The following is a 10,811-nucleotide window of genomic DNA, read 5'->3' on the forward strand; positions in this document are numbered from 1 at the left end:
TAGCGCGGCGAAGTGTGAGGTCTACGGACCAGGGGTTAATAGAACGAAAGAAACAAATGGTGTCGGAACGAGTAATGGCGGAGTAAGTAGTGTCGGAGCAAGTTATGCCAATGTAGTTTGTTATAAATGTGGAAAACCAGGCCACATTATTAGAAATTTCCCGAACCAGGAGAACACGAATGGACAAGGCCGTGGAAGAGTTTTCAATATTAATGCGGTAGAGGCACAGGAAGACCCGGAGCTTGTTACGGGTACGTTTCTTATTGACAATAAATCTGCTTACGTTTTATTTGATTCGGGTGCGGATAGAAGCTATATGAGTAGAGATTTTTGTGCTAAATTAAGTTGTCCATTGACGCCTTTGGATAGTAAATTTTTACTCGAATTAGCAAATGGTAAATTAATTTCAGCAGATAATATATGTCGGAATCGAGAAATTAAACTGGTTAGCGAAACATTTAAGATTGATTTGATACCAGTAGAGTTAGGGAGTTTTGATGTGATAATCGGTATGGACTGGTTGAAAGAAGTGAAAGCGGAGATCGTTTGTTACAAAAATGCAATTCGCATTATACGAGAAAAAGGAAAACCCTTAATGGTGTACGGAGAAAAGGGCAACACGAAGCTACATCTTATTAGTAATTTGAAGGCACAAAAACTAATAAGAAAAGGTTGCTATGCTGTTCTAGCACACGTCGAGAAAGTACAAACTGAAGAAAAGAGCATCAATGATGTTCCCATTGCAAAAGAATTTCCCGATGTATTTCCGAAAGAATTACCGGGATTACCCCCACATCGATCCGTTGAATTTCAAATAGATCTTGTACCAGGAGCTGCACCAATCGCTCGTGCTCCTTACAGACTCGCACCCAGCGAGATGAAAGAACTGCAAAGCCAATTACAAGAACTTTTAGAGCGTGGTTTCATTCGACCAAGCACATCACCGTGGGGAGCTCCTGTTTTGTTTGTCAAGAAGAAAGATGGTACATTCAGGTTGTGTATCGACTACCGAGAGTTGAACAAACTTACCATCAAGAACCGCTACCCACTACCGAGAATCGACGACTTATTTGATCAACTACAAGGCTCGTCTGTTTATTCAAAGATTGACTTACATTCCGGGTATCATCAAATGCGGGTGAAAGAAGATGATATTCCAAAGACTGCTTTCAGAACACGTTACGGTCATTACGAGTTTATGGTCATGCCATTTGGTTTAACTAATGCACCAGCTGTGTTCATGGACCTTATGAACCGAGTGTGTGGACCATACCTTGACAAGTTTGTCATTGTTTTCATTGATGACATACTTATTTACTCAAAGAATGACCAAGAACACGGTGAACATTTGAGAAAGGTGTTAGAAGTATTGAGGAAGGAAGAATTGTACGCTAAGTTTTCAAAGTGTGCATTTTGGTTGGAAGAAGTTCAATTCCTCGGTCACATAGTGAACAAAGAAGGTATTAAGGTGGATCCGACAAAGATAGAAACTGTTGAAAAGTGGGAAACCCCGAAAACTCCGAAACACATACGCCAGTTTTTAGGACTAGCTGGTTACTACAGAAGGTTCATCCAAGACTTTTCCAGAATAGCAAAACCCTTGACTGCATTAACGCATAAAGGGAAGAAATTTGAATGGAATGATGAACAAGAGAAAGCGTTTCAGTTATTGAAGAAAAAGCTAACTACGGCACCTATATTGTCATTGCCTGAAGGGAATGATGATTTTGTGATTTATTGTGATGCATCAAAGCAAGGTCTCGGTTGTGTATTAATGCAACGAACGAAGGTGATTGCTTATGCCTCTAGACAATTGAAGATTCACGAACAAAATTATACGACGCATGATTTGGAATTAGGCGCGGTTGTTTTTGCATTAAAGACTTGGAGGCACTACTTATATGGGGTCAAAAGTATTATATATACCGACCACAAAAGTCTTCAACACATATTTAATCAGAAACAACTGAATATGAGGCAGCGTAGGTGGATTGAATTATTGAATGATTACGACTTTGAGATTCGTTACCACCCGGGGAAGGCAAATGTGGTAGCCGATGCCTTAAGCAGGAAGGACAGAGAACCCATTCGAGTAAAATCTATGAATATAATGATTCATAATAACCTTACTACTCAAATAAAGGAGGCGCAACAAGGAGTTTTAAAAGAGGGAAATTTAAAGGATGAAATACCCAAAGGATCGGAGAAGCATCTTAATATTCGGGAAGACGGAACCCGGTATAGGGCTGAAAGGATTTGGGTACCAAAATTTGGAGATATGAGAGAAATGGTACTTAGAGAAGCTCATAAAACCAGATACTCAATACATCCTGGAACGGGGAAGATGTACAAGGATCTCAAGAAACATTTTTGGTGGCCGGGTATGAAAGCCGATGTTGCTAAATATGTAGGAGAATGTTTGACGTGTTCTAAGGTCAAAGCTGAGCATCAGAAACCATCAGGTCTACTTCAACAACCCGAAATCCCGAAATGGAAATGGGAAAACATTACCATGGATTTCATCACTAAATTGCCAAGGACTGCAAGTGGTTTTGATACTATTTGGGTAATAGTTGATCGTCTCACCAAATCAGCACACTTCCTGCCAATAAGAGAAGATGACAAGATGGAGAAGTTAGCACGACTGTATTTGAAGGAAGTCATCTCCAGACATGGAATACCAATCTCTATTATCTCTGATAGGGATGGCAGATTTATTTCAAGATTCTGGCAGACATTACAGCAAGCATTAGGAACTCGTCTAGACATGAGTACTGCCTATCATCCACAAACTGATGGGCAGAGCGAAAGGACGATACAAACGCTTGAAGACATGCTACGAGCATGTGTTATTGATTTCGGAAACAGTTGGGATCGACATCTACCGTTAGCAGAATTTTCCTACAACAACAGCTACCATTCAAGCATTGAGATGGCACCGTTTGAAGCACTTTATGGTAGAAAGTGCAGGTCTCCGATTTGTTGGAGTGAAGTGGGGGATAGACAGATTACGGGTCCGGAGATTATACAAGAAACTACCGAGAAGATCATCCAAATTCAACAACGGTTGAAAACCGCCCAAAGTCGACAAAAGAGCTACGCTGACATTAAAAGAAAAGATATAGAATTTGAAATTGGAGAGATGGTCATGCTTAAAGTTGCACCTTGGAAAGGCGTTGTTCGATTTGGTAAACGAGGGAAATTAAATCCAAGGTATATTGGACCATTCAAGATTATTGATCGTGTCGGACCAGTATCTTACAGACTAGAGTTACCTCAACAACTCGCGGCTGTACATAACACTTTCCACGTCTCGAATTTGAAGAAATGTTTTGCTAAAGAAGATCTCACTATTCCGTTAGATGAAATCCAAATCAACGAAAAACTTCAATTCATCGAAGAACCCATCGAAATAATGGATCGTGAGGTTAAAAGACTTAAGCAAAACAAGATACCAATTGTTAAGGTTCGATGGAATGCTCGTAGAGGACCCGAGTTCACCTGGGAGCGTGAAGATCAGATGAAGAAGAAATACCCGCATCTATTTCCAGAAGATTCGTCAACACCTTCAACAGCTTAAAATTTCGGGACGAAATTTATTTAACGGGTAGGTACTGTAGTGACCCGAACTTTTCCATGTTTATATATATTAATTGAGATTGATATTTACATAATTAAATATTTCCAACATGTTAAGCAATCAAACTTGTTAAGACTTGATTAATTGAAATATGTTTCATATAGACAATTGACCACCCAAGTTGACCGGTGATTCACGAATGTTAAAACTTGTAAAAACTATATGATGACATATATATGGATATATATATAGTTAACATGATACTATGATAAGTAAACATATCATTAAGTATATTAACAATGAACTACATATGTAAAAACAAGACTACTAACTTAATGATTTTTAAATGAGACATATATGTAACGATTATCGTTGTAAAGACATTTAATGTATATATATCATATTAAGAGATATTCATACATAATAATATCATGATAATATAATAATTTAAAATCTCATTTGATATTATAAACATTGGGTTAACAACATTTAACAAGATCGTTAACCTAAAGGTTTCAAAACAACACTTACATGTAACGACTAACGATGACTTAACGACTCAGTTAAAATGTATATACATGCAGTGTTTTAATATGTATTTATACACTTTTGAAAGACTTCAATACACTTATCAAAATACTTCTACTTAACAAAAATGCTTACAATTACATCCTCGTTCAGTTTCATCAACAATTCTACTCGTATGCACCCGTATTCGTACTCGTACAATACACAGCTTTTAGATGTATGTACTATTGGTATATACACTCCAATGATCAGCTCTTAGCAGCCCATGTGAGTCACCTAACACATGTGGGAACCATCATTTGGCAACTAGCATGAAATATCTCATAAAATTACAAAAATATGAGTAATCATTCATGACTTATTTACATGAAAACAAAATTACATATCCTTTATATCTAATCCATACACCAACGACCAAAAACACCTACAAACACTTTCATTCTTCAATTTTCTTCATCTAATTGATCTCTCTCAAGTTCTATCTTCAAGTTCTAAGTGTTCTTCATAAATTCCAAAAGTTCTAGTTTCATAAAATCAAGAATACTTTCAAGTTTGCTAGCTCACTTCCAATCTTGTAAGGTGATCATCCAACCTCAAGAAATCTTTGTTTCTTACAGTAGGTTATCATTCTAATACAAGGTAATAATCATATTCAAACTTTGGTTCAATTTCTATAACTATAACAATCTTATTTCAAGTGATGATCTTACTTGAACTTGTTTTCGTGTCATGATTCTGCTTCAAGAACTTCGAGCCATCCAAGGATCCATTGAAGCTAGATCCATTTTTCTCTTTTCCAGTAGGTTTATCCAAGGAAATTAAGGTAGTAATGATGTTCATAACATCATTCGATTCATACATATAAAGCTATCTTATTCGAAGGTTTAAACTTGTAATCACTAGAACATAGTTTAGTTAATTCTAAACTTGTTCGCAAACAAAAGTTAATCCTTCTAACTTGACTTTTAAAATCAACTAAAAACATGTTCTATATCTATATGATATGCTAACTTAATGATTTAAAACCTGGAAACACAAAAAAAAAAAACACCGTAAAACCGGATTTACGCCGTCGTAGTAACACCGCGGGCTGTTTTGGGTTAGTTAATTAAAAACTATGATAAACTTTGATTTAAAAGTTGTTATTCTGAGAAAATGATTTTTATTATGAACATGAAACTATATCCAAAAATTATGGTTAAACTCAAAGTGGAAGTATGTTTTCTAAAATGGTCATCTAGACGTCGTTCTTTCGACTGAAATGACTACCTTTACAAAAACGACTTGTAACTTATTTTTCCGACTATAAACCTATAATTTTTCTGTTTAGATTCATAAAATAGAGTTCAATATGAAACCATAGCAATTTTATTCACTCAAAACGGATTTAAAATGAAGAAGTTATGGGTAAAACAAGATTGGATAATTTTTCTCATTTTAGTTACGTGAAAATTGGTAACAAATCTATTCCAACCATAACTTAATCAACTTGTAGTGTATATTATGTAATCTTGAGATACCATAGACACGTATACAATGTTTCGACCTATCATGTCGACACATCTATATATATTTCGGAACAACCATAGACACTCTATATGTGAATGTTGGAGTTAGCTATACAGGGTTGAGGTTGATTCCAAAATATATATAGTTTGAGTTGTGATCAATACTGAGATACGTATACACTGAGTCGTGGATTGATTCAAGATAATATTTATCGATTTATTTCTGTACATCTAACTGTGGATAACTAGTTATAGGTTACTAACGAGGACAGCTGACTTAATAAACTTAAAACATCAAAATATATTAAAAGTGTTGTAAATATATTTTGAACATACTTTAATATATATGTATATATTGTTATAGGTTCGTGAATCAACAGTGGCCAAGTCTTACTTCCCGACGAAGTAAAAATCTGTGAAAGTGAGTTATAGTCCCACTTTTAAAATCTAATATTTTTGGGATGAGAATACATGCAGGTTTTATAAATGATTTACAAAATAGACACAAGTACGTGAAACTACATTCTATGGTTGAATTATCGAAATCGAATATGCCCCTTTTTATTAAGTCTGGTAATCTAAGAATTAGGGAACAGACACCCTAATTGACGCGAATCCTAAAGATAGATCTATCGGGCCCAACAAGCCCCATCCAAAGTACCGGATGCTTTAGTACTTCAAAATTTATATCATATCCGAAGGGTGTCCCGGAATGATGGGGATATTCTTATATATGCATCTTGTTAATGTCGGTTACCAGGTGTTCACCATATGAATGATTTTTATCTCTATGTATGGGATGTGTATTGAAATATGAAATCTTGTGGTCTATTGTTACGATTTGATATATATAGGTTAAACCTATAACTCACCAACATTTTTGTTGACGTTTTAAGCATGTTTATTCTCAGGTGATTATTAAGAGCTTCCGCTGTCGCATACTTAAATAAGGACGAGATTTGGAGTCCATGCTTGTATGATATTGTGTAAAAACTGCATTCAAGAAACTTATTTTGTTGTAACATATTTGTATTGTAAACCATTATGTAATGGTCGTGTGTAAACAGGATATTTTAGATTATCATTATTTGATAATCTACGTAAAGCTTTTTAAACCTTTATTGATGAAATAAAGGTTATGGTTTGTTTTAAAATGAATGCAGTCTTTGAAAAACGTCTCATATAGAGGTCAAAACCTCGCAACGAAATCAATTAATATGGAACATTTTTAATCAATAAGAACGGGACATTTCAAACGGATCCTTGGATGGCTCGAAGTTCTTGAAGCAGAATCATGACACGAAAACAAGTTCAAGTAAGATCATCACTTGAAATAAGATTGTTATAGTTATAGAAATTGAACCAAAGTTTGAATATGATTATTACCTTGTATTAGAATGATAACCTACTGTAAGAAAAAAAGATTTCTTGAGGTTGGATGATCACCTTACAAGATTGGAAGTGAGATAGCAAACTTGAAAGTATTCTTGATTTTATGTAACTAGAACTTGTAGAATTTATGAAGAACACTTAGAACTTGAAGATAGAACTTGACAGAGATCAATTAGATGAAGAAAATTGAAGAATGAAAGTGTTTGTAGGTGTTTTTGGTCGTTGGTGTATGGATTAGATATAAAGGATATGTAATTTTGTTTTCATGTAAATAAGTCATGAATGATTACTCATATTTTTGTAATTTTATGAGATATTTCATGCTAGTTGCCAAATGATGGTTCCCACATGTGTTAGGTGACTCACATGGGCTGCTAAGAGCTGATCATTGGAGTGTATATACCAATAGTACATACATCTAAAAGCTGTGTATTGTACGAGTACGAATACGGGTGCATACGAGTAGAATTGTTGATGAAACTGAACGAGGATGTAATTGTAAGCATTTTTGTTAAGTAGAAGTATTTTGATAAGTGTCTTGAAGTCTTTCAAAAGTGTATGAATACATATTAAAACACTACATGTATATACATTTTAACTGAGTCGTTAAGTCATCGTTAGTCGTTACATGTAAGTGTTGTTTTGAAACCTTTAGGTTAACGATCTTGTTAAATGTTGTTAACCCAATGTTTATAATATCAAATGAGATTTTAAATTATTATATTATCATGATATTATCATGTATGAATATCTCTTAATATGATATATATACATTAAATGTCTTTGCAACGATAATCGTTACATATATGTCTCGTTTAAAAATCATTAAGTTAGTAGTCTTGTTTTTACATATGTAGTTCATTGTTAATATACTTAATGATATGTTTACTTATCATAGTATCATGTTAACTATATATATATCCATATATATGTCATCATATAGTTTTTACAAGTTTTAACGTTCGTGAATCACCGGTCAACTTGGGTGGTCAATTGTCTATATGAAACATATTTCAATTAATCAAGTCTTAACAAGTTTGATTGCTTAACATGTTGGAACATTTAATCATGTAAATATCAATCTCAATTAATATATATAAACATGGAAAAGTTCGGGTCACTACATTTGGTGCGTGCTTAGTCACCCTAAGTAGTGGGTGCACTGTTGAGATTGTTATTGGTTTTAGTTACCCATCGTAACTAGGATGACCGATTTACACTCGCGTGTGTGCGACGAGGACTTGAATTCCGTAATGGAATTCGACAAGTCTAATGATTATAGTTTGATTTACACTCGGTAGAGTGTGTGGTTAGAGAATCTTTTTAGGATTCTAGTTGCGAGTCGCCTTAGAATTGGCGAATCGAGGAGTCTTCGGGTCGTTAAACTCATGGGAGTGGGACCCGTATAACGATGATTTCGTTATCGTATTGTGGATTATAAGGTAACATTCCTAATGGAATATCCCTTGTAGTAGTGGTTTTATCGAGATGTAGAAGGCTGTAAGACTTGGTGTTCCCGAGCATCTCCTTAGTGTTAGATGAAGGGCCTCATTAGGCCATATCGTTTGGCCTTGTGGAAATTGCGGGTAGCGTGTGATCGCTTGGGACTTTCGATAAGACAATAAACCGTAAGGTTGTCGGGTAAGTATGACTTCGGGTCATTATTATATAGAGATGTGTGTATGGAACCTAAAGATCGATTTTCTAAAATTTGATTGATTGTGGTGGGAGTCTGCATGACACCGCGTCAGGTGCCTTTTTATACCTGCTAGTGTAATGTTCAACTCCGATAGTGGTGTGATCACTTTGTGCTTACGGTGCCCGTGAAATACCCTTGGAAGCATCGGAGATTATAATAGTGATCGACGGGTGATAGTAATTCGATGGTTGCGAAAGTCGAAGTTTAAGAGCATTGTGATGAATACTTCTTATGAAGTGACGGATGAGTGAATCTTGTTGCTCTTAAGTGATGGATGGGTAAAGATGACTGGTGAGCCGGTGATGTACTTAATCTTCGGTTAGGCCGAAGATTTCGATGAATTGTTGATATTACGGTCGACGCAATTATCGTGTCAGATTGGTCACTCTTCATCATGAGAGTGAGCCATTATTGATAAAGGTTTGTTGAGTGGAAGGTCTGGTGAACTCGACTGAGATGCACGACTGATTAAGCGGAGTGGCATATGCCTAGGCTTAGAGGTGTATGTGGGACTTTGGTAGAGTTTGCTTTGCGAACGATTTAGGCAGTTGACTATGAATTGTAGTATGAAGGTGTGATGTCATCGCGTGTACGACATTCCAAGTGAATGTGGATGTCGGCTCTGAGTGCCTGAAGTGAATTTGGAGTAATGTGGAGTATGTGACCAATGATGAGAATGGTCATGTGTTCCGTGGAACGACAATTTCGCGGGATGTTATCATCGTGGCGGTGAGAATATGGAGCTGAATCCTTAGTGGGGGAGTTTTTACTACCGCCCGAGGAAGCTTCGGTGGTGTTTGTATAGTGAAATGTCGGGGTGTACCGTGCTAGGCCTCAGTAGGAATTCGGATTTTCTAACGAGGAAGAGTGACGGGTTGGTGATGTCAACTCGAGATCGTGCATTTACAATTGTGAGTTACAATTCCGGAATGATATGTGTAGAGATTGTGATGATAGAATCAAGCGTGGTGTAAGATTTCTTACGTAAGGTGGTCTTGTGGTACCAAAGGGTGGTATGAGACCAAGTATGCAGTTGGAGACCACGAAAGTGAGAAAAGGAAGCTGTCATTGCGGGTGCTTTCGTCGTGAAAAATCTGGGTTTTCATGAAACTCGGATAGGATTAGTGGATGGGAACGAGTTCGATATCGTGGCGAATGCTGTATTTTCCCTGTCGGGAAAAGTGATCTTAGAAATTGTCAGTGGATCATTCCACTTTATGGATGATTGTGAGGCGGAGAGTGTCGGTTCTGACTGTCTCCCGTAGAGACACGCGGATGTTGTTTGTTTGCGAGAGTGTGTACCCTAGTGATGTGACCTGTAGGTTGCATTGAAATGTCGAGGCCATCCTTAACGGATGGTCTAGGTAGGAAGGTTCACCCGGCATTGGTAAATATTCTGTGAGTCGTGTGGCGAATTGCAGAAATTTCGTGATGATAATTCGCCATTGATGGGATTCTAGTATACGATTAGTCTCCATGCTAGTACTAGGAAGCCGTCTTGTGTGGTTGTGTGGTAGGGTTTAGAGGAGGAACCCTGCGTCGAGTGTTGATGTTTTGCTCAGCACGTGGTGTATTATTGTCTTCCCGGATTAATCCAGTGATGGATGGTTATGTGCGGATCGATTGATTGAGTGATATGGTTACGAATGTAGCTTGTTGTGAGTTGTAGCGAGAACCTGAAGGGATATGTAGTGTTTTTCGTATTTTCCTAAATGGAAATTCTTGACGTTGAGTGTGTGAGATATCGCTTGTTGCGGTAGTGCACACTAGTAATTATTAGCGTGTGGTGAGATCTTCGGATTTGCAGAAGATGTTATGGACGACAGGCTTGGTTGTGTTTCGTAGGATCGTAAGGCGTGACGACGATGATTGTCGGTGAATTGTTCTACTTTGATTTGATTGTGAAATGTATTGTACGAGTTGGATACTCGGTGTAGGAGCAAACGGTAGCGATTGTTTTGTCTCGAGGGGCGATTACCCTTTTTTCATTGCAACATATGATGTGTTAGTCTACGAAGCAAGAAGTCGAGGGATGCGTGATTACTACATGTGTGACTCCGCGTTGGAAGCGGAAACATTTAAAGAGGAAGTGCTTAACTTCTAG

This window comes from Rutidosis leptorrhynchoides, chromosome 5 (genome assembly GCF_046630445.1).
Source record: "Rutidosis leptorrhynchoides isolate AG116_Rl617_1_P2 chromosome 5, CSIRO_AGI_Rlap_v1, whole genome shotgun sequence".
Taxonomy (NCBI): domain Eukaryota; kingdom Viridiplantae; phylum Streptophyta; class Magnoliopsida; order Asterales; family Asteraceae; genus Rutidosis; species Rutidosis leptorrhynchoides.